This window comes from Lepisma saccharinum, chromosome 15 (genome assembly GCF_977018435.1).
Source record: "Lepisma saccharinum chromosome 15, izLepSacc3.1, whole genome shotgun sequence".
Lineage (NCBI taxonomy): Eukaryota > Metazoa > Arthropoda > Insecta > Zygentoma > Lepismatidae > Lepisma > Lepisma saccharinum.
In genome coordinates this window covers 44,537,581-44,560,916 of record NC_139243.1, presented here as the reverse complement: position 1 = coordinate 44,560,916, position 23,336 = coordinate 44,537,581, and the positions used below count along the sequence as shown (strand labels likewise).

The 23,336-nt window shown below is 38.5% G+C and overlaps 1 protein-coding gene across 11 annotated transcripts in view; it reads left to right on the top strand.

Moving 5' to 3' along the window:
- Positions 1-23,336, top strand: part of mub (poly(rC)-binding protein mub) — a 223,741-nt gene that overhangs the window by 61,665 nt on the left and 138,740 nt on the right. The window contains exon 1 of one of the 11 annotated variants that reach the window (XM_083136925.1): positions 11,182-11,246. The exons of 7 other annotated variants lie outside the window; for them this stretch is intronic. The gene's annotated coding sequence lies outside the window, so the exon portion shown is untranslated. 3 more of the 11 variants (XM_083136924.1, XM_083136926.1, XM_083136923.1) reach the window with 3 other exon arrangements.

Here is a 23,336-nt window from a genome sequence, read left to right as displayed (position 1 = left end):
ATTACTCTGTACAATGGACAAGCTATTGGTGATTTTAATCTGAAAGAGAAGCCACACATACTTTTCTGTGGTTTTTGTTATAGAAAGCAAGCAAAGATGAATCAAGTCAGTAGTATTTTTCAGTTCATTGGTATATTTTCATAGAAGCCTACTAAATATTGACATCGCACCCCAAGAATTTAATTCGCACCCCCCTCAACCCGGCTATTAATTCTGACACCGTCGCTGATTCGAACCAAATTATTGCGTAGTATCAGTGAATCTTATCGTGATTAACCTTTGTGTGCCCTAAGTGAAGGTCCGAAATATTTCGTTCTACACAGGTATCCAGCCAGACGTCATTACTTCTAATTTCTACCAAGAGGATTTGCAAATATCGATTGTGCGCCCGTCTGTTATGCTTGGCCTATTCCCAAGATTGTAAACGTAAGGTAACAAGCTCACTTATGTTCGACAAGAGTTTGTCCTGTTTGATAGTGAAGTGACATGCTGTTGTGGTGTAGGAAGTGGAGCATTTCTCGCACCGAAGGCTTTTTTAGTTTCGGCAGTTATGCCAAAAGAAAAGCCATCATCCTTTGTTTAGGAATCACTGTTGCAGCAGGTAGGAATCTCCTCCCAGCGGCTGTTTAAATTCAAGCCTACATTTCCAGCAAGTCAACAACGAATGCGCATTCCTCATTGCCGCATTTTCTGGCAGGGCTTTGTCGATTGTGCCTCTGTTTACGTCTTTTGGCAGGAGTTCAAGTGCCGAGAAGAGTCTACTTCGTTCTGTTTTTATGTATTTACTGGAAGACCATTGTATTCTGAGCCGGTTTCTGATACACGGCTGGATAGCCGCAGCTGCGCAAAATGCAATAATTGTGACTCCACGCGGTTTTTGCCTGCGAAAAAAAAATATCCAGCCGCTTTTGTTGTTCAGTGCTTGCGAGCATACACACGAGTTTGTAACACGGTCTGCGTGGCATCTTCCAGCTTTCATCAGCGACATTTTTTAAAATTCTGAACTGCACACAAATGCGAACTGCTGCACCTGTTCACTACATCTTTTTTTCTTTTACATTGCATTATTATATACCGAATTCGTCGGCGTATATGACGTTGTACACATTTTTGAGGAAAAAGCTTTATCACTGAATTTGTAATTAATTTACAGTATTTCAAATATAAAGTAATATGTAACTCCACTTTCAACAGGTAATTTACCTAATCTAACTTGGAAAGAAAACATTTTAATCTTCGTCACACACCGAAAGGAAACAGAGAACTCGTCTAACTCAGAAAATTTCCGGAAATGGAGGTAAATGGAGATTCATCAAATGTCTGTCTGCTGCGTTCAAAGGTCATCTGATTGGTTAGCACGTACTACGTGACCATACATCACACTGTACACCTCTCCGGAACGTAGTGCAAACGGTGCAGACACCAATTACACTACATGACTCAAAATCAACTCGGTGTTGCACTTTGTAACCAACTAAACACGTGAGTGCAAAGAGACAAGTGCAGCAACTAGACGGGGCTAGTGGTTCGGATTGCACTTTAAACTGGAGGTCCAGTTCCGATTAGCCTTTCTGTACATGAAGTGGATTTATAAAAAAAGCTCACTAGAACGAAAATATCGAAACGTCTTAGAGAATTATGAACTGTCAATTGATCCGATGTCTACTTAGTGCATCATGGTTGTAAATAAACATTCATGAATGAGTAAATAGTATTCCAAAAACTATTGAGGTTCTTACTGTCCTCGAAATCATCTAAAAGTGGGGATAGTGGAGAAAATCAACTTAGGAGCAACAAAAGTCGGGAACGTTTTGTAAAAATACTTTGGGGAAATAGGAAATTTTGATGTTTTTGTGCTTCTTGTATGTCTTATCACTTATGAACATATTTATGTATATAAAGTTCAACAATGTTGAATAAACTTTATGAATTTAATTAACGTGCAAAGTGACAGACCTTACATTTATGTTAAAGCATTATAAAATAGCATGGAAGCTTGTAAAAGTTGTGGAATTTTGTTTGATAAGATGTGTGAATCCTGGCACATTTCTTAAAGAATTAACTAGAAAGAAGGGTTGGTTCCCCAGAAGAGTTTTTGACATATTGTACAGTGTGTTGTTGCACTCGGTACTTTCCAGCTTCGTCCTATACAGGTGTCTAGCGACTTCTACATGTGTTGAAACCTTGTCCGGGTCTAGGAGACCCAGCCCCTTCGTTTGAGTTATGCGAAAGACATATTGTTCTCAGGTTATCTGACACAGGTAATGAAACGAAATTGTGTTACACCTTCAGATTTATATCAGAGCTGAACGTGAGTTTAATATTTTACAAGACTATATGCATTACATAGACATTCATAATGTGCCCAAAATGTAAATACCCCTTGTGTAAAATACATTTTAACATATTTAGAAAACCATTTTTAGTTCTTCAATTGTAATGCTTCATGTGCACAATTTATATATTGCTTCAGAATATGTTTCAAGAAATCTAAGATTTTAGTCCCTTTGAACCAAATACTTCGCTATGGGTCTCAGAGACCCAATCCGTCCGGTAATGTTTTTCTGTTTTTCGCCCTTTTCGTTTTCAAATGAATATTACATTTGGAGGGTGTGCATGTTAAGCAGAGAAGTTGCAGTCCATGAATTTTCAAGAATGTTTCAATCACGTTCTGCTATGCAAGCTTGTGGTTTTCAGCGGAATTGCATCCTAAGCTCCCATTCTGTTTTTCCGAATGTAGAGCAAAGCTTTCGAGGAAAATCGGTTCTCTAATTCGGACGCTTGTTCGATCGCCAGACAATCCTCTGGGATGTTGAACATCGGCGAGAAGCCCCAGTAAATGCTGCTGGAAAACATCCGTTGCAGTACGTCTCAGAACGACCATTTTGAAAAAAACACTGCGGAGCATCCGAAAGTTATTCGTGCCTTTGTTTCCATTTGTATTGTCTCTTGATGGTTATAAGACTTGAAATATACTTCTATTTGTGTCGTTCAGAGGAAACTTGTTTGTGTGTGTGCGCCGGGTCCTCTCTCCTTCCTCTCTGAACTAAGTACAAACATTTGCTGCCAGTTTTAGTTCAAATTTTTAAATTTTGGTTGATGGAAAACAATACATACTACTTTACTCAGGCTAGTAGGAAATTACGCGTATTGGTATGGGATGATTTATTAAAAAGAAATATCATGTTGAAACTAGTGGAAAATAAGGCCAAAGTCGTCGTTATAGAATACACAATATTTTCGTCAAGGAATAAAAAAACATGTATTATGGAATATCAATAATTAAGCGATGTTTTGTAAAATATATACACAGATAAAACTTTAAAATTAATGTTTGATGTTTGGTTCATCGCCAAATCTCCAGCTGGGCACCATTCACGTCCAAACACACTAGTAATCTTCGTTTGAATCCAAGAATTGCGTTTTGACAGTGCTCGTCCGGAATCACATCACGTATCATGAACTAGTCTTCAGGTCGTCAAGATCTGTCTGTTTTTGTGCATACACCTGGGTCTTGACACTTCTCCATAGCCAGTAATCGCACGTCGTAAGGTGTGTTGACCTTACGGGCCAAGGCGTGGGTCCTCTGCGGCCAATCCATCTCTCCCCAAATTGACCATCAAGAAAGAATCTGACAAACTTCAAGGGCGCAGGGTGTGCGTGTGAATTACATTATCCCGTTGCGGTAGCATTAGCAGAGACGATTCCACACAGGTATAACAGCGAAAAACCAGGCGAAGTCAGGCCGGCTCGTTAGCTCAGTGGTAGAGTAATAGCACGGTATGCCAGAGACTTTGATTCGAGTCCTGGTTGAGCCTGCATTTTCCGCTGAAAATTCTACGCAGTACATCTTCTGTGTGTGCCAAATCTTCACGTAAAAAAAAATCGCAGTTTGTGACTTTTGTTCCTTTTCCCAAACAATCTAGATTTATTTCATGCTAGTGCAACTAACTTGTTGACAGACCCTCGTAGTTGTTTTTAAAATGCACATTTTAAGGTTCTATTGGCATGAAACGCCAATATTTCACAGATTTAATCTGGTAATGTGAAAGAAACGCAATTATCCGCGGCCTAATAATAAATTTCAGCTTTGTTTTTTTTGTCTGCAAGTTAATAATTAGGAACATTTTTTCCCCTTTTTCATATTGATACTCTGCATAGGTACGTTCGTCACGATTGATATAATACTGAGATCTGAATAGTTGCTTCTGATCAGCTGTTTCAGAGCATCCTCTCCCTGTTGTGGATTATGCGGCTACGCAACTATCAATCACGTGGTCACTGGACTGAGGGGTGTAATTCCATCACTGAACAAACTCATCAAGCCGCCGCAGTTTACACTCTTTTATATTGCACCTTGGCAAGGTTCCATAGGTTCCAGATAAAAATATATGTTACACCGGCGAAAGGCAGAAAGCCCAGAATGAGGATTATTTGCGGGGACTTGCTGTTCCAAAATGGTAGGGGGATTGTCTCCGTTGCTTGATACAACAGCGCAAATGCTTCCTGAGGTGAGGGGACAGAAACGTCAAGCATAGTGTGTGCATCGGCGTGCATAAAATATTACGTAAGACAGGGCATTGCAACATTGGTACACTTTGCTTTTTTTTGTCGGTCTCTGTGCTTGCATCTGTTGCTATTCTGAAAGCGCTTTAAGTGGAACACTGTTTGGGCAGATTCGAGGCTTGGGTTCGAGAACGCCATAAACAAACCACCTGGCTATGCTACTTATTTGAATGGCAAGGTACAGTGGGATCCACTAGTATTGCTCTGCAAATTGTCCATGACTATTTTCATTAATTTTTCGTTAACATGCTATGTGGTGTTTAAGCGATGGATGTTTATGTATGCTGGTGCATATGTTGTCAACAGCTTGATTTGAGTTTTCTTTTTAATTCTTGAAGCTGTTATTGGGTCAAAAAAAAAATACACCAACTTGATGATGAACAATTTCCATGGTAATACTCATGGATCTCACTGTACTGTCAAAAATACATTATTGCTCGGTAAGGTAAAGTTTACCGTGCATATTTGTGGTTATGCCCCCACTCATTCTCGATCTAGGCCATTTTGAAGTTGATGTGATCAGCACCACGCTCTGGCCACCTTTATCCCACCAGAGTTGCCCCCATGTATCTATTGATTTGAGGCTGGGTGAACCCCAGAGCCGCTTTATGGAAAACTTCCGACCTTAGATCACCCACCTCGGGAATCGAATCTGGGTCTCCCGCGTGGTAGTCAAGATGCCCTACCGACCAGACCACCGCGGCTCTTACAGGGGTAGACGAAACTAAAACCAAGTCAGTAACCAGCTCCTTTCTCAGACGAGCCAGCATATTTTTTTTTGAAATACAGGCTACGAAAACACACTTTGACATGGGACCTTAAAACATCCGTTTTCTTAATTAATACAAGATTGGATTAAATGCAATTATTTAAGACACCCAAATAGCAATCAGTCCGCATCTAGTCATCCCTACAAATTTGCATTATGTTGTCTGATTTTCTTCCAAAATACTGAAACAACAAAAACGTATGCTTTACTTTTTATATTTTAATTTTTTGTTTAAAATAATGCAAATTTCTGTAAGGGAGCTCGAAATGTGATTAAAATGTTTCAGAACTAAATTGAAAATAATGGCGCCAGGTAAAAATTTTCAGACATCATTTTATGGATCTATTGTAACAAGTCTATGGTGACTTGACCTCCTTGCCTTCCTCATTTTTAAATATCTCATATTTCAAAGGTTGCATTACCAAATCATAGAGAAAATAATGCTCGAACGCTCTTTCGAGTTCTGTCCAAAAGCGCTAGAAATGTATAGTATACAACAGAATATTGAGAAAATTTACTAACAGGATGGGAAACGAACTCAGGACCCTTGTTTTTTAAGGTGATAACATTTGCATTTTTTTTGTGAAGTAAGTATTTGTAGGTTATTTGTATTAACAGAAGGGATAAGCTTGTTACAATTAATTTCTTCAAGCGAAAATGTCACAATCATACGCAATATTTGACTTACAATGCTCGCGCCGTTTAACCAAAAAGTACCAGATTTGATTTCCGGCGTGTAAATCTCGTCCATATTTAGGTATTTATGCATGAACGTATATTTCGTAGTGCTGGTTGTGATCGTTTTCATTTTTCTGTTTTCATTTTGAGTTGCAGCAATATAAACATTTGCCCAGTTATATGTGGTAGAGGAATAACTCACCCCATCAACCTCTGTTGCGTACTGCATGCCATTCTTCATTTTCATTGCCGTGGCCAAACCGGCCGTTTACACACAAGACTTAGTTGGACGCAACAAGAACCCTGATCAATACTTTAGTTCTCATGAGAATTACTTGCTTCCATTCTTTCGGAATGGTTGTCCATATTTTAAACATTACAGGGTTGGAAATAGTAGGCACGGAGTGTAGTGTATACCAAATCTCTACATGACGCCAAACCGTATGACGAATGAGTAGCCCGTCATGAGTTCATGATGCGTGAAGGCCCAGATAGGCATCGGTGAGAGTGCGGACGCAATGCGGATCCAACCTAAGTTAAACTATATATCTGTCAGTTTTGCCAGGTATATTATTTCTGGGTAGTAACCAACTTCCACGCTTGCCAGATATTGTCGGATTTTGAGTAGGATAGTAAAAATTGCTGCTCGATTGTTGTTCAGCAACCCGACAGGCTTACTTAAAATAGTTCTAAATTCCTGAAAAATGCTGATTAGGTATAGTCACCGCTAATGAAAATGAGACACCTTTATTTTGAAATACGCACTAACTTGCATAACGTTATGTGTGTTGCCTAACCCTACGACGATGGCAGAACTTGCCATTGGAAATTTGCTATTAAAATCCACTCTTCGCAGTATAGTTAGGCAACAATCTTCTTTTTTTCAAGTTGTCCACAGTCAAACTCCACAATTTTGTCTGTGAGGATCATCTTATATGCTGAAATCTTTCAACAAAAACATAAGTAAGTTGTACAAACTTCAATGCTGAAATGTTAGTTTGCACGGCGTGAATGCCACAAAGCACCGAAGTGACGCGAAAGTGAGCAAGACCACATAGATCAGACCACTTTGGATTGTACAGGGAATGGTGACACCAGGTGGCCGCGGTGGCTCAGTCGGTAACACATCTGACTACCATGCTCAAGGTCCCGGGTTCGATCCCCAGCCGGTTCAAATCTGGGAATTTTTCTAACGTTGGAAGCGGCCCCGGCATAACCACCCAGCGTCGAATGACATGTGTACCTGGGGGGTAAAGGCAGTCAGGGACGTGATGCTGATCACACCACCCCCATTCATGACCGGATCAAGAAAGTTTGGGGCGTTACCCCCACAACCCCTATACGGCTTCATGGCATGGTGCTAAGCACAGGGGAGCACTTTACCTTTTTTTTTTTTTTTTTTTTTTTGAAATAGTGGCACCAGACATTTTACAGTCCCTACCAAAAGTTTAAGACTACCTTGTCATGTGTTTTTCAGACAAACAGAAAAAGTACATATGCGAGTGCTTTTCATGAAATAAACACTTGAATACAAAATTGGAATTATTATGTAATGTTATTGAAAGGTACATCAAGATCAAGAAAGTGTAAGGGCATATTAATGCACTTATAACTAATAGATGCAACTAAAGGCACAATCATTAAATCTGAACTTTGAAAATATACTTGGAAAGAAATATTTCTCCTGAAATGAGATGAATAAAGTGTGCTTTAAGTTTCAAGCACAGTTCCACACGTTTTCTCATGCTGCGGACCAATTTCTGACATTCTTGGGGCGTAATCTCAGGAGATCTGTTCACGAAGTTCCTAGACATACCTTGGCTGGCGTCTGACTACACGAAGACCAGTGGTATTCCATAGCTTTTCTATGGGATTCAGGTCCGGACTTCTAGCTGGCCAAGGCAACAGTGGGATTTCCCTAACTTGAATCCAAGCCATTATTGCTGCTGACGTGTGGCAAGTAGCGTTGTCCTGCTGGAAGACGAAGTACCCGTTGTGGAGCTTCTGGGCGGATGGGAGCATACTATCTTTCATTGTTTCGATGTATTCACGTGAATGAATCTCAAAATCCCGGTTCCTGAAGCAGACATGCATCCCCAGATCATGACTGATTGACCCCCACCCTGAACAGCTTGCACGAGACATTCGGGGAGACGTTTCTCTGTTGCTGTCCTCCGAACTCTCACTTTTCGGGAGCTGTACAGCATGAATCTCGAGTCATCACCGAAAAGGACCTTACCCCAATGTTCTATGGACCATTTTGTTTTATTTTTGCACCACTTTACACTGTTTATCTTATGCACATTGTTGAGCAATGGCTTTTTGAGAGGAGCGTAAGACGCAAGTCCACATTCCCCCAGACGACGCGAAATGGTCGTCTTTGAGACCCTTTTATTAGTGGAATCTTCAAATTCCTTCATTTTCGCTGGAAGAGGGGCTTTACGGTTATTCTTTGCCACTCTCGCGATAATCCGGTTCTCGCGTACATACGTTACCCTGGGGCGGCCGCAGTGTGGTTTGTCAACCACTGTACCTTGCTGCTTGAATTTGTTTATTGTGTTCGCCACGCAGGTTTTACTCACATTCAATGAGACTGCAATTTCCCTGAGACCTATTGCATCTGTACATACCAATTATTTGCCATTTCACGGCCACGGGCACAGATCCCCCCCCCCCATTATCAAAGCAGCCTGTTTATTATGAAGCGTAACGAAAACTGGTTTGGACTTGCACAATTCTGCTACTCGAGATATGTTTTTCTGCGCCATCTATTGACACACATTTCAACTAATGACTGATAAAATTCGTTTACTCCAGCGCAGTCGGTGAGGAAGATATTGTTATCTGAAGTCCTGTCAGTTTTTGATGTATTTTTTTTTATTTTGCGAATTTTAGAAAAAAAAATAAAACACGAGAAAATTTTTCTGGATTTTTTATTGCGCCAAAACCTTCGTTCATTTTCCACAATACTGGAGAAAATTCAATACTGTCATAACGACGTCGGTTACGTGCATAAACATTCATCTGTACTTCAAAATGCTGGATTTTTCAGTTAAGAAATTTGATTTTCCAATTTCGTATCTCAAGAATTACAAGACATACCAATATTTTTTTGGCAATATATGCCTCGCAAACTATATCACTTCCATACAATTTCACTCCTTATTTGTACCAAAAACTTTAGGTCAGGATTAATTTATATGAAAAAAGTTGCTGGTCTTAAACTTTTGGTAGGGACTGTACTTTGTTTACAGCTTTGAAAAATCACCATGGACTTGGAGGAAGGGAAATCGACAGAGTACCTTTCAAACACGTTCATCATTGAATCTTTTCGTGATCAAACAAAGCAAATCCCTCTGTGTGACATAAAAATTCTGTAAAACCTTTAAAAATAAATAAAAACCTAAAAAAAGGTTTGATTTAGACGCATGAACCTAAAATAGGTTCTAGGCACTATAAAACTTCATCAGTTGGTATTTTTTACGAAACTTTGACAACTTATAATTTCTTACATAACTGTAAAGGAAAAAAATAGGTTAAAAGCCTAAAATCCGAGGTCTCGTTATGACCACAATAGTCAATGCTGTTGTCCCAACATTTTCAGAGGGTATACGCTAAGTTTCGTGAATCATGATGAAATTCGCCTGAGGCACCGCGCTTCATGGGTCCCCGTGCCAGATAAAAATGTATGTTTGTGTATGATATATTACAAGTTTATATATAGGACGCTGGTGCTTCCAATTAAGCAACTAATCTGATTTCTCCTGACTCTTTTTGACGTGATTAAAAATATCGAAAATTACTGAAATGATATTCTAAACAAAGTAGTACTACATTAAAATAGTCTTCAAATATTTCAATAAAAATACTTAATATGCACTATTCCTTTATTATAAAACGAAATCATGAAGAGAAGATATTATTTTTGAAAAAAATAAGATTTCACTGTAGCGTCAAAATTTAATGAAAGTAAACATAGGAAAATTATGAATGGAATAAAAAATTGCCACTGATCGGCAAAATAATAGTTTGTTATTGAATACACCCAGTTTCCTAATTGAATATAATTATCGTCGAACCAGTGGCACACTGGAAGTGAAAAGGATTAGCATCCCTTAATTCTTGGTCCCAGGAATATTAAATAATTCATTTCCAGTCCAGGAGAGAAAATCAGCAAGCGTAAATTGATTCTGGACCGTAAATAACCTTTTTAAGTTTAAAGATCTTTCAATTCGGTCTAGGAACCTTTTTCCGGCTCAATTTAAATACGGTCGAGGAACCTTTTTTTTCGTATGAATTTAAATAAGGTCCAGGAATCTTTTTTCCGGATCAATTTATATACGGTCCAGGGTCCCTTTTTCGGATCATTTTAATAGGGTCCAAGTTCCGTATTAAAATAAGACTTGGACCGAATTTAAATTACGCGAGAAAAGAAGGTTCCTTTCCTGTTTCAGAACCCATTAGAATTTATGGGTTCCTGGACCTTTAACAACCATGGTTTTTAACTTTCAATACGTTCTCCTTATTTGTCTTATGTAATAATACGAAATACAGCAGTTAATTGATTATTAGTTTCAATAATGTTTATTTTGTGATCGTGTAGGACACCTGTACTTCAGACTAAATATAGGACCTGCGTATATTGTATGGCCCAGGCTCCGCATCCACACAGGGCCGGCAACTTGAAACACCCGAAATTTAATTTTGTTTGGAAATCAGATTCGGCATTCTGAAACGCTTGTATACATTAAGTACAACCACAGACATTTTCGGTTGTAACGAACACATTGACAGTTGGTGTTGTGTGATCGTTACAACTCAGAATTGTTCTTGATTGTACATGCGGAAAGAATTAACTTGCTTGTACTCTGCCTACCAGTTGTGTATTTTCGAAATAGAAACACCAGGCCTAGTTATAAACAAATTTCCGAACCGATGTTAGTGTTCGTTCTGTCGAAAGCGTGCCAGTTGACGTTATTTACCAGTCCAATTTTTCTGTTTCTTTCTCGCTCGTTGCAGTAGGTAAATTGTTGCTGGCTCGCGCTATCAAAATAAGCGTACGTGCAATCCCGTCGTACCGCGACCTCAAAGTGCTATTGGTGGATTTAGTAGTTGGTGACGCGGTTTCATTGTCTTTTTCTATCGCAACAGTTATTTCAGTCTGTGGCGTAAAAGCGAGACAGTCATCAGTGTCCCTTCTCAGCTGCTGGCGGCGAGAAGTTTCTAAACCCAGGTAAGTTGTGATGCAATAAATATGATAACGTTATTAAGTGGTAGGTAGGTTTGCCAACTTAAATACAAGGAGATTTCTTTACAGTCTTCAAACTCTTTAGATCAAGATGTTCTGGAAGATTAATGGCTTGAATATCAGAGCTGTTATCTGTTTATGGTCTTGCTACTGTGAATACAAAGTTTGGTTTCCTATAAATGGGGGCGAGAACAGAATTTTGTATCTGTTTTTCCTAAGGTTTGTACTCATCGGAATTTGCATGAACATTATTTACTTACCCGGGATTGTCTCGCTTGAGTCGCGTCGTCGATCACGCTGCGCTCACCCTTGTTTTTCAGGCATACTTCACAACGTTTATTTTTCTAAAATTTTATTTTTCGTATTTCTAGTGATCTGTGTATTATTTCCCTTCTTAATTATATTTTTGCATCTTTTGCTACACTTCGGACTCCAGGTGGATGAATAACTACAATCCGACTTTTTCCCCGTCGATGCTTTGATGGGCGTTCTACAACGTACAAGGGAGAGTCAAATCAAAATCTTAATTTGTTTTTGTTCGTTTCTAGTAGATTTCTGCATGTAGGTTGCACAAGTTTGCTGCATTTTAGCACAGACCTATTGAGACCTATTGCTGATCTACATATATTTTCAACTTTGAGTTAGTGCCTGTATACCTTGAGAATAATAAGTCTTTGGGGTCCACGTGCAGTCACTTCCAAGGCCTTTCAACCCAAATGCCTGCGAACTGAGCCCACTGTCGAACTTTCTCCTCCCATTACTAAACATGCTGTTGTGGCAATCATGCACGGAGATTTTTAATTATCATTTGCCGAGAAATTTCTATAAGTTTTAGACTGGCAGACGGCAAGAAACCACCCCTCTTCACTTGTGCAAGTATGTAGAAGAGGCGCGCCATCTTTAAAATGACAAAAATGGCGTTTTGAAGCTCACTTGATTAGTGTTGCAGCCTTGAGATCGTTTTGTAAATAACAGTTGCTACTTCATGTAAATTTTAGCCGTATACAGTCTGCCGTACAATTTGTAGGGTTTTTGTTTGACTCTCCTAGTAGTTTTGTCTTTTCCCAGACACTTTACCCGCCCACCTCCTCAAACTTCATTCTCCTCCTTCTCCTCGTCAGCTAATTCCTCACTGATCATTTTTTTTTATTATAACAACTTTGCCGTCGGCATCTGTCACGAGAGTCTTCAAACTCGGAAGGTAACAACTTCGTCGTCTGTGTCTTCTAGCCAAGCTCGCCGATTCATGAGTCTCTATTAAACATGCTTTCAGATTTCACATGCTGATATAATATAAAATGACTAAGAAACTTTTCATATTGTCTATTAACACGTCTAAAAACACACAGGCACGATGTATACAAAGGGACTAAATAATGCACAAATCCAGAAGGTAAATATGTAACGCGATCTGTCGCGCGTTTACCCTGAGCTCACTCCTAATAGAACTCATTTAATAACAGTGATATCTGCTGATTGAGTGGCCTCATAACAATGTGTTCACCTCACTCTAGAATGTCTAAAAGTCCGCTAGACAACACCACAGGCCAGTATCTTCAGTACTAATAAAATGGCATTTAATACATACATAAAGATAGGTAGGTTAGTTCTTTGGAGGATAAATTTCAAATCTTTTCTTTCATCTGGACATCGATTGAATAAAATAGCCAGATGTCGGGCACACCTGGTACTGTCCTGACACAACCAATGTTGCCAGTATACCTCGTAATTAAAAAAAAAAAAAACTTTTTATGAATGTCATAATTTCCCCCATAAATCGTCTGTAGTGCACAAAATGCGTAAAAAAAATGTATTTTATCAATTAGATAAATACCAACGGAGACCATCGATACATATAGAAAATTTTAGCAAGCGACTCCACATCTGTCTTTTATTAATGTTTTTTTTTTTTTTACTTCGTATGAAACCCATTTTACACCTTAGTAAATTTTTCCTCATAGTGAAGGTTCATGTAGAACATGAGTTTCTTGTTTGTTTCAAAATTATCCACACAAAAGTTGCGTAACGTTGAAAATCATTGGTTGTGTGACTTTTTGGACATCCTGCACTATTAACAACGAAGACGACATCAAAGAGACATCCTTCTTTACTCTTACATAAGTTCTAGTCGTAAAGATTTGGGCTGGGGGTTAGTATTTTGTGTACCCTTAATCTATATTTTTCGGGGGGAAATTTCAAGATACCAGACAACATTATTTTGTCGTTCTTGTAATAATCGGAATATGCAATGAGATACAATATTAGGCACAATTGAATTTACATTTAATCAGAGGTAGAGAGAATAGATGGCGCCTGAATTTTCAAATCTAGGTCTACTTTTTTCTCTCCAGGATTGCATGTAAAATATTACTCTTCTTATTTCGCTGCAAATTACGATGTATATATCCCTTGTATTGCAATTCCAATTTGGTCGGGAATAGATCGGTTTGAGTCGAGGATATTCTATCCTGAGTTTTATTTTCTACTTCTTATCCTGCTACAGATCGAACTCATAAATCATTCCAAGAGGATAGTAAATTACAAAGCATTCTCCGAAATGTGTAGTGTCACACATTAAATTGAAACAGTCTTCCTGTTGATTTACAGTAAGTAAAGACCACTTTTTATCACTTCCTTCCACGTATTTCACACGATTATTGTGAAGTGCATTAAGTATTGGCAATTCTGCTTTTCTTTATTTGTTTTACAAAATCTTTATTTCGATGTGCGCAGATTTACTGGCCAAATTTGATGGTTTAAAATGAAAACAAAAATAATATATATTGCACATACAGGTTGGTTGAATTGAAAATAAAATCAGTAAATCATTGTTTGTGATGGAGCGACAAACCCGTATGCATCTGACGTTAGTTGACTTAAATTGATCAACAGGGTGGCTACTCACCCGGAATTCCTTGAGAATTCCGGGAATTATGCGTGAATTATTGGCTCCGGGAATTATACGTGAATTTTTTTCCGTAGACCTGAAAAATTGCAACTTAGTGCAATCCCATTGAATTTATACATATTTATTAATACCCTGAGGCAAGTTTTTTGCAGTTTAGCTTTTTATTTTTATCGAGGAAGGAATAGACAGCTGCGTAGAAAATAGAACAGAATTCTCTTGATCCTTTTATTTTATTGATGTCCTTTGCTGAACAATCTATATAACAGACGGAAGATTATTGCAAGGTAAGATATCTTGAAGTTGATTAGGTAAATTTGGGGTTGAAATTCTTATAGAATTAACAATTTTTCGTAGATCAGTATATCCTGTAACATTTGTGACTTGTGTTTGTAGATGTATTTCGAGTCTTGAGTGTGTGAAATGACAAATTTAAACTCCGCACCTTAAATTAAATATTTCAAATGTATATCGTTTAATTGATTGAATTAGAATTTTTGGATACTTTGGAATCACATAGACCCTTTATATTGTTAATATATTTGTGTGTGTATGTGTGTGTGGGTGATGAGAGGCGGTAATACGTAAGGTCGAAATAGAGAAAATATCTGCTTGTAGTTTGTACCCTTGAATATTTGGAAAGTTCGCCTTGAAAACCGGGAATTATACTTGAATTTTATCATGATCGTAGAGCGGCCACCCAGATCAAACATTATTTATGGTAATGCACCACTCATTTATACGTTAATATTAATATTTAATGTTGTCTTTTTTTTTAGTTCCATGAAAAGTGAATAAGTGAATATGAAAATAAAATGACGACAAGAATGAAAAACGTTGCATATTTTGCATTTCATCACGGAACTTTAATGTAATCCCAATGGGGATTATGTGGATAATTTTGTTTCTCTCTTCTTTTTCGGTAATCCTATTTCGGCCATCCTATTTACATTCACTATCAGAGAATATATTATAATAACGCCATTTGTAACACGTCACAATGACGTGTTACTAATCTATCATCTTTATAAAAGCCATTGATTCGATTGTAATTTGGCATTGAACATTTCGGTATTCTACAACTTCATTCTGCTATTCCTGTGAAATACATGTTTACTCGTTGAGAGGTATATGTTTTGTTACTACCCAGTAGTCTCATTCTTCATACGTGTAACTTCCTAGAGGGAATTCCATAGAAACACGGGGTATGCGCGTATCTAGGACTCTGTAGCAGAATTTTCTCCTCGTAATGAATATAAACCATTGCTTGTCATGAGAATGAGCAAACGTTTGCGACAGGACAAAAGTCGTAATTATTTTATCGACATTGTACCAACAAGGTATATTTACTTGTATTTTTTAAGTACAGTTCACTATAATGTTGATTCTTGTCAATTTTTTTTTGGCTCCCATTGGCAGGCTTTCCGTTGTATTTTCCCGACAATCAGAAAGCATCTAATGGTTCGATTGTTTACACAAACAGAGAAGTGAACCGACCAATCTTAACCATTTTGTAGAATTACGTTGATGGAGGCACAGTGGTTCGGATCCCACTTTAAATTGTAGGACCAATTCCGATTAGCCTTACTGTGCATAAAGTGGACTTAAAACACAACTCGATCAGTCAATTACGTTGATATTTTATCAATATTTGTCAGTACTCCAAATTACATGTTTGTAGCTTTATTTGAATCTAAGATATGAAAGCGTCAAAATATATCGATTGTTGACTCGATTATTTTTCCACGAACAGACAGGCATATAGTAGTCCTTTATAATCATCACTACATGTTCCTGTCTACCGAATTTTAAGTTTCCACCTTCAGTTTCTGAAAAATAGATTGGTTTCGATTGTTGACTAGAATAGACAAACGGACAGGTCGATCGAGAAGATACATATCTCATCTAGGAGATAAATCACATTTTTCATTTCACCAGATTTCATATTTATTACTCTAACGGTTTCAGAGATGTCGCAAAATTAAAATGTATTGATTGTTGACCTTCAATGGTTTGATTCCTATAGACAGACAGGACAATCACAATAATTTGTGTCGGGTTGGTACCATTTACTAGGGCTTACTATAAAAAAATATAAGTTAATATTCACTTCTTTCCGAGATATAGACTCTCTCTCAATGCCGACAGATTGATCAAGTTGTTTTTTCCCACGTAGCTGTTATTTGGTAGGTCATTGTACAGACCCGGCCGTCGCATAAAGTTAGTATTTTCAGCTTAGTACCCTAAAATGGCAGCAACGGAGCGCAGAAATACATTCGCGCATCCTTTGGTTACTTATAATAATGAAGTGAAATATATCTACCCTTACTTAGTTAACCGTCTGACACTGATACTTTTTGGTGGACTTTTCCAGCATTTAGTCGACAATGTTAGAATTGCCGATGAAGAAATAAGTGTCTATTGTTTTTTGGAAGTGACTATTCTAATATTTGTTTGATATTTTAATTTTATTCAGTTATGCACGACAGAGAAAGATTCGCAATGGTTTTAGTATTCCTCAGCAACCAATTGTTGGTACGTATTACCGCGAATCTCTAGGTGCAGGGTTTCATTTTTTTTTTGCGATTATGAATTTTTCAAAGAAACGTAATGGTTAGGGCTGCACATACGCTAACGATACAGACCCATAGCATTCCACAGAAGTACGTGAGTAATTTATGCCTGGATGAAGTTCTTGTGCGGGAATTCGAAACACATTTTTCAGAGGACAATGTGACTCCCAGCTTGTTACAAGATATCTAGTTCGTTACTCAACATTTCCAAAGGCCAGGATGCATCGTTTTCAACCTGTGAGCGAAAACCAGTTTCTCCTTGAGATTCATTACACCATTCCAAACTTCGTGTAGCCATGATGGGCACTTTTCTGTGTGTATTATATATATATATATATATATATATATATATATATATATATATATATATATATATATATTATATCATCTTTTACTGTATTTTACGCAGTATTTTAATTAGTTATATAGCATAATATTCGCATAATTTTGGCCACCTTGGGTTAATATTGTTAACGCCCCATTCAACGCTTTATTGCTAAAATGCTTCACATTAGACACTTAAAGGAAACTCGAGAATACTTGTCAGATACTAGTTATAGTAGTAAAATTCACGCATGTATCAACGTTATGTAAATGGAATTAGATATTCTTTAATTTTTTCTTTTCAAATTGAATATGCCATTAGCTATTATACAGGGTGGTCCAAAAGTCCCACACCCTAGGCTGGATTACAGTATTTGTTCAGTGTGTTCGGCCAGCATTGTAAAGTAAAACTGTAGGCGGTCACCCGATGTGGGCTACCAAGTCCGACGAAATAGCACGGCACTCGGAAGCAATTCGCTCACACAGATGCTGCTTGTCCCTGATTTTCACACTGTACGCCTTTGCTTTTAGATAGCCTGCGATATCCCTGTGGGAGTTGCCTTCGCGTCCACATAGCAGAAATACTTCTACCCGCTCTTCAGTAGTCAACATGAGTCACATGCAAGAAAAACATTTCACATTTATCGTCATAGGCCTATGGTGCGGGACTTTTGCGCCACCCTGTTAGCATGCCTAGATTGAGTTGTGTTCATGGGCAAATTTGTATCGGAAAATTGTCCACCATTGCTTCAGTTTGATTTGAGCGCAGCTTCCGAACCACTCCGTGCTGTTTAGACATTTATGGTGGATTTCAAAGTTTTAACCCCCGTTACCTGCGAAATGATAAAGATGGTTGGGTCAAGGCCGGGGAAGCGGGTGAAGTTGCGTCTATCTCAGCAACGCAGATCAATAGCATCAGCATCCCGGGCTGAATGGTAGGAGCCGTTTCCCGGACAGAGCCGCTAACATCGTGTATTTAGTACTTTGGGTAAAGGTGATAATGTCTACGAGCAGTGCATTCTGGGTCGAATATTATGTTTGCATACTTTTAAGGAGTCATCCATCACGGCTTATGAAATGTGTGTCCTTTTCGTTACATTTAAATCAATGGTCATGTGTACGTTATTATTATTTTTTTCGTGGAAGAAACCGAATTGGGGTCTATTTTTCTCCTATTTCTCTTAGTAACTTTTTCTTTCACTGTGCCGGTGTGAAACATTTAAAACTTTTGAAAAATTAATGAAGACTGCTTATTGCAAGCGTTAGTAATTATTCAAATGCAACCACTCTCATTTGCAGTGCACTCTGGGAACTGGAATTATTCAAAGCTAATGAGACACTGGCCGATCCTCTAATAGAGTGGTTTACACAGCGCACTACGACGCCAGGGGTGTCGGGTTAGAATCCCGGCCTGGTCATGAGCGTTCTTTGTGAGTGTCCCTTCATCAATTTCATCATAACTCATCTTCATCATAGCCAGAAGTGGAAGAAAAGCGACGGAAAAGAACCCTATCCATCAACTAACGAGATACTCGTGACTGGTAATGTCGTCAGTTTTTGTTTTTCTGCCGAGGAACCTTTAAGACCTCCTTATTTGATAGTGTAGTTGCTATGAATATTATTGTGGTCTTTCAGTTGCGCATCGCTGGCTTTACGAGGAAGTATTGTATATTGCGGGAAATGACCGACCAACAGGATTTTTCGTTTAAATGTCTTCCTTTATCTTGTGAAGACTGAGTGAAAAAGAATAAAAGAGACCCTCGAAGCACCGATGCAGTCACACTAGTTGTAATGAACAAGAAATTTCTCCACAACCTGTGGTAAATTATTTTCTGACGTAGCTTCATGTTGACAATATATTTTATGTATTTTCATTTTTCCCGAAAATCTTGTTCTGGGAAGGAGAACTTACTGTTTTCGATATTGACACGAAAGTCTCATTTAATTGCCCAGAAGCTTAGCCTTTATTAACATAAATTAACAAAAATAGTCATTTTTATGTTTTTCGGAAAATTAATTTGTGTTAAATATAAGTTGTTTTTTTAAATTTCGCCGAAGATTTAGTTTTATAATACATTAAAATTATATACGAGTATGTACACGCTGGCACTAATGCCGTTAACTATTAGGTTTTCATGTTTCCCCGTGAAGTGATTTCAAGGAAATACACCCTAGAATTCCTACAATTTTTACCATTACAACTTTAGTTGTATTTCAAACATTGGTATTCACCGTTATTTGGATTGTTTTCCAGAAGTATAAATCGTGAGACTTTTATCATTTGTTTAATCATTCCATATAAAGGCTAGAAAGTAGAGTGATTGCCTATTATTCAAAGAAAAAAAAAGTTTTCCAATTTCTTACTAGAACATCCTTCTGGACATTGATTTCTGGTATTCGATGTCTAGTTTCTCGTCGGCCTCTCCGATGGCGTAGTGGTAACGCAGTCTCTTTGTAAACAGTATGTCCTGGATTTGATCCCCATTGGAGAGATTTTGGTTGGATCCCACTTCAAACTCTAGGTCAAATCCCGATTAGCTTACCTGAGCATAAAAACGAACTTAAGCAAGCTTTGATTGTTTTTCGTTGCACCACTTGACAGCAATAATTTCTTCATGTAGAGTACATTTACAAAATATGCCGTTTCAATGCTATTTTAGACTTCGCTTTCTTTATTTTTTTCGTGCACTTTTTGGTGTGAAGTGAAAATTGGGTCACGAATTTTTATCACGTTTACGAAGCCCGAAAATTGAGTCTACATACGCGAACGAGGTCTAGTTGGCAGAAACAGTTCATCACTGAGTAGGGAAGCATACGTTTCTAGCTCGGTACTTTGCATATCGAAATGTAGCTCCGTTGTTGGTGAACTTGAACCTTGATAGGTCAACTCAAATCCACTGTAAATGTACTGTATTGCATATAATTTAAGTGCTAGAATTCATTCAGAGCAAATACAGGTAACGGGAAAATTAACAACTCTTTTACGTCGATTGGCTCCTGCTCAGTGAAATGATACTTTTATTATGTTATTTGATGCACTAATTGATTATTGTTCAATAATTAAATTGTACTTAGTGCTTTCGAACACCCCCGGTTCATTTCGGAATTGGTCACAAGCATGTACAATTCTCTGTACTGATTGTATCCAGCCTGTTTGATTGCAACGCCACTTATCGGAAATGTTCTGTTTTGTAAACAAAGAGCAAACCTCGGAACGCGCAAAGAGTAATGCACTCGGTGTTTACAAAATGCAATCAGTGACGGCTTCTAACCACACATTCGCACACATTATTAGCATTTTACCAACTAGGACGACGTTTACAAACAATGAAGACAGTGGCGGCTTGTATCCACACATTCGCAATTATCTCGAAAACGGCTCGTTTTGCGGACCCATGTTTACTGAGACTTTTGCTTCTATTATCGTGTAACTTCAACTGTCAGTTTGCACCTTTACTTTTGAGACACCCTGTATATTTTCCATAGGAGACCCATAAACCTTTAGCAGAGCGCTTGTCCCATTGTATTCAGAAATTAACAGAAGTATAGTCATTTTTTATGTTTTTCTGAAAATTAATGTGTGTTAAATGTATTTTTTTTATATCCGAAGATTTAGTTTATGTACACGCTGGTACTAATGCCGTTAACTATTGGGTTTTCATGTTTCCTCGTGAAGGGATTTCAATTAAGAACTTCATATGATTTTATAAGCGTAATTGCGAAACCATCTACATGTATTTATATATATTGTTGAATATATAGGTACATGTATTTTGCCCCATGGATTTTATTGTTCAAGGTCGAATTTGAGTGACGTTTGACAATTCATAATATTTAATGATATATCTCCAGTTTGAATACAGCCCATGTGGACTATCGAACGCTGGCGATGCCCTTTCAGAAATTTCATAAGCCAGCCAGCCACCCCTTGATTCAATATTCGACGAAAAGCTAGGGGTTTGAATAATGGTATTGGGATTTTATGGTAATACGTCAGCATGGAAATAGAGATGGTGCTTCTTCGGCTTCAGCTCAAGTTATCTCGAATATTTATATTCCCAAAAGTATATTTCAATTTGCTATACAAATTCGTCCAAATTCTTACGTGATAGAATTATTAAAAGTTAATTTCCTTTTGTCACTTTTAAAAAATAGTTCATGACCGTATTACTGTGAACACATTCTAATGGAACCATTTCGAGGGGAAAATCGGAAACGTCACGAGCGCAGCTAACTGAGCAAGGTTTGTAATGGCTGTGAAGTTCGGAGGTAGTGTAAATGCCCATTTATTTCTATTTTTTATGTTAGATATTCTTTGGTGAATTTTGTGTATTTTCAATTTTATGCATCCGTCATCTTGCCACTAACAGGCGACTCTGTTGACCGGGCTGTAGTAGCATTTGCTTCCTCGCAACATCCAGGTAGCAAGTGCCTCGAATGGTCTTGCTACCTTGGTTTGCTCCAACGTTGAGCATTTTTGAAGTCGCCCATTGTTCGATTTGCTGCGCCCCCCTCCCCTTTTCTCTTAATAAACACCCTCGCGCATTGCTACGACTACAACAAAGATCTAGCGGACTATACCGAAAATTTTTGAGTTGACGAGTGCAACGCGAAACCGCAAGTTACTACAAAGAAGAGTTTTGAAATATTATTGACGGAAACTCGTCATGTACTTCTGGAATACCCTGTATTATTCTGAACACTAAGTTTTTATGAACTAATCATAGTGTAAATATCAAGAAGCTACGTGAGAGTACTTTTACCGTCTCATTATCACCACTCTGAATTTGAGATCGGTGTGCTATTTCCGGGAAAGGAGAACGAATGTTTTTCAATTTTTCTTTTCTTTTTTAAGCGGTTGTCTCAGCCCACACGCTACTTGTCAGGTTACACTGTAGTACATTCATGGCACACGTTTGGTTTATAAAATAACTTTACGGCAACAAATGGAATGATAATGTTCCTCTTCGAAGTCATTTCGATGGCAACAAGCTTCATACTCTTGCTAAAATACACACCATTGATGCAAAGCACTCACCTGTTCTTTTTTTAATGAGAGATGTTTCTGTTGAATGTCGACCATACCAACCAATTTCACAAGTCATCTCCCCTGAATAATAACATTGGCTTCCACCATTGTAATATGACAAATTTCTAAATAACCGACGTGTTTAGAATAATACATACAGGGGATATCCCTCTTTCTTCATCTCCATGGCGTTGAAATCGGCGGTATTTGTTCATGGAAAGTCCCATAATTATTTTGTCCGCAATATTAATATGCTCTGCATTTAACGGATTAGTTCTCTCACGTCATCCTTTATTACGGCAGCTGCGGCTTCCTTTCGGGAACAAGATTCGGCGAGCTTTTTTGCCGTGTGCAAGAGAAGGTCAGGTTAGACGAGAAAGCACACGTGCCGCTCTACGTTTTAGAATGCTTGGGGGACAAGGGTAAAAAAGATGTGATGGGGTTGCTAAGATGGTTACACAACCACGTGGTGGCGCCCAGTGCGAGGCTAGACGCCAACCAACCGTCGGGATTGGGTGAACCGTGCCAGCACTCTGATTGCAGGTCCAGGCAGTAGGCCCGGGTCCAAGCAGTTGTCCTGTCCTCTCCTTACCCCACACCCTGCCTGCCCAGAACAATCGCCTGCTGTCCGTATTTTTAGCGACATTCCGGCCACAAGTTGTGGTCCCATGTCCCGGCCCGGCCCGGTCAAGCCCGGAGCGGTGCAGCCCAGCCTCAGTCATCTAGCGAGCGCAGCAGGTAGGCCCGGGAACACGTCAATCTTCGCCGTAGAATTGCTCTCCACCCTCAAAACAGTTCGAGTTACGCGACGCTTGACGAGAAGTGCGCGACTGTTTAGTAGAGTGATGCCAGAGAGCAATAGCTTGCTGTGTTAGTGTTGGTCAGTGTGATAGGTGTGCATGCATGTGTTTCTCTTGAGTATCGATTAATTGTGAAGTGTCCGTAGATGTCACCGGATATATTCGTGTAGGTCACACAAGGTAATATTGACTTTTTAATGTCATTGCAGTGCGTTACGATTACGATATTATGCTCGGTCGTTGTATATTTTTGTTTCTGCATCGGCGTTATGGCGAACGGAAGATTGTTGTACACACCTACAATTTTCTTAGAGATTGGGTGAGACCTGCAATTTTCCAGTTTCGTACTCCTTGATTTAAGATCTAATAGTTTTTGAATTCTGATTTATTATTATAAATTATGCTCTTACGTGCTTCGTTCCTTGTGCTTAAAAAACTTTCAAG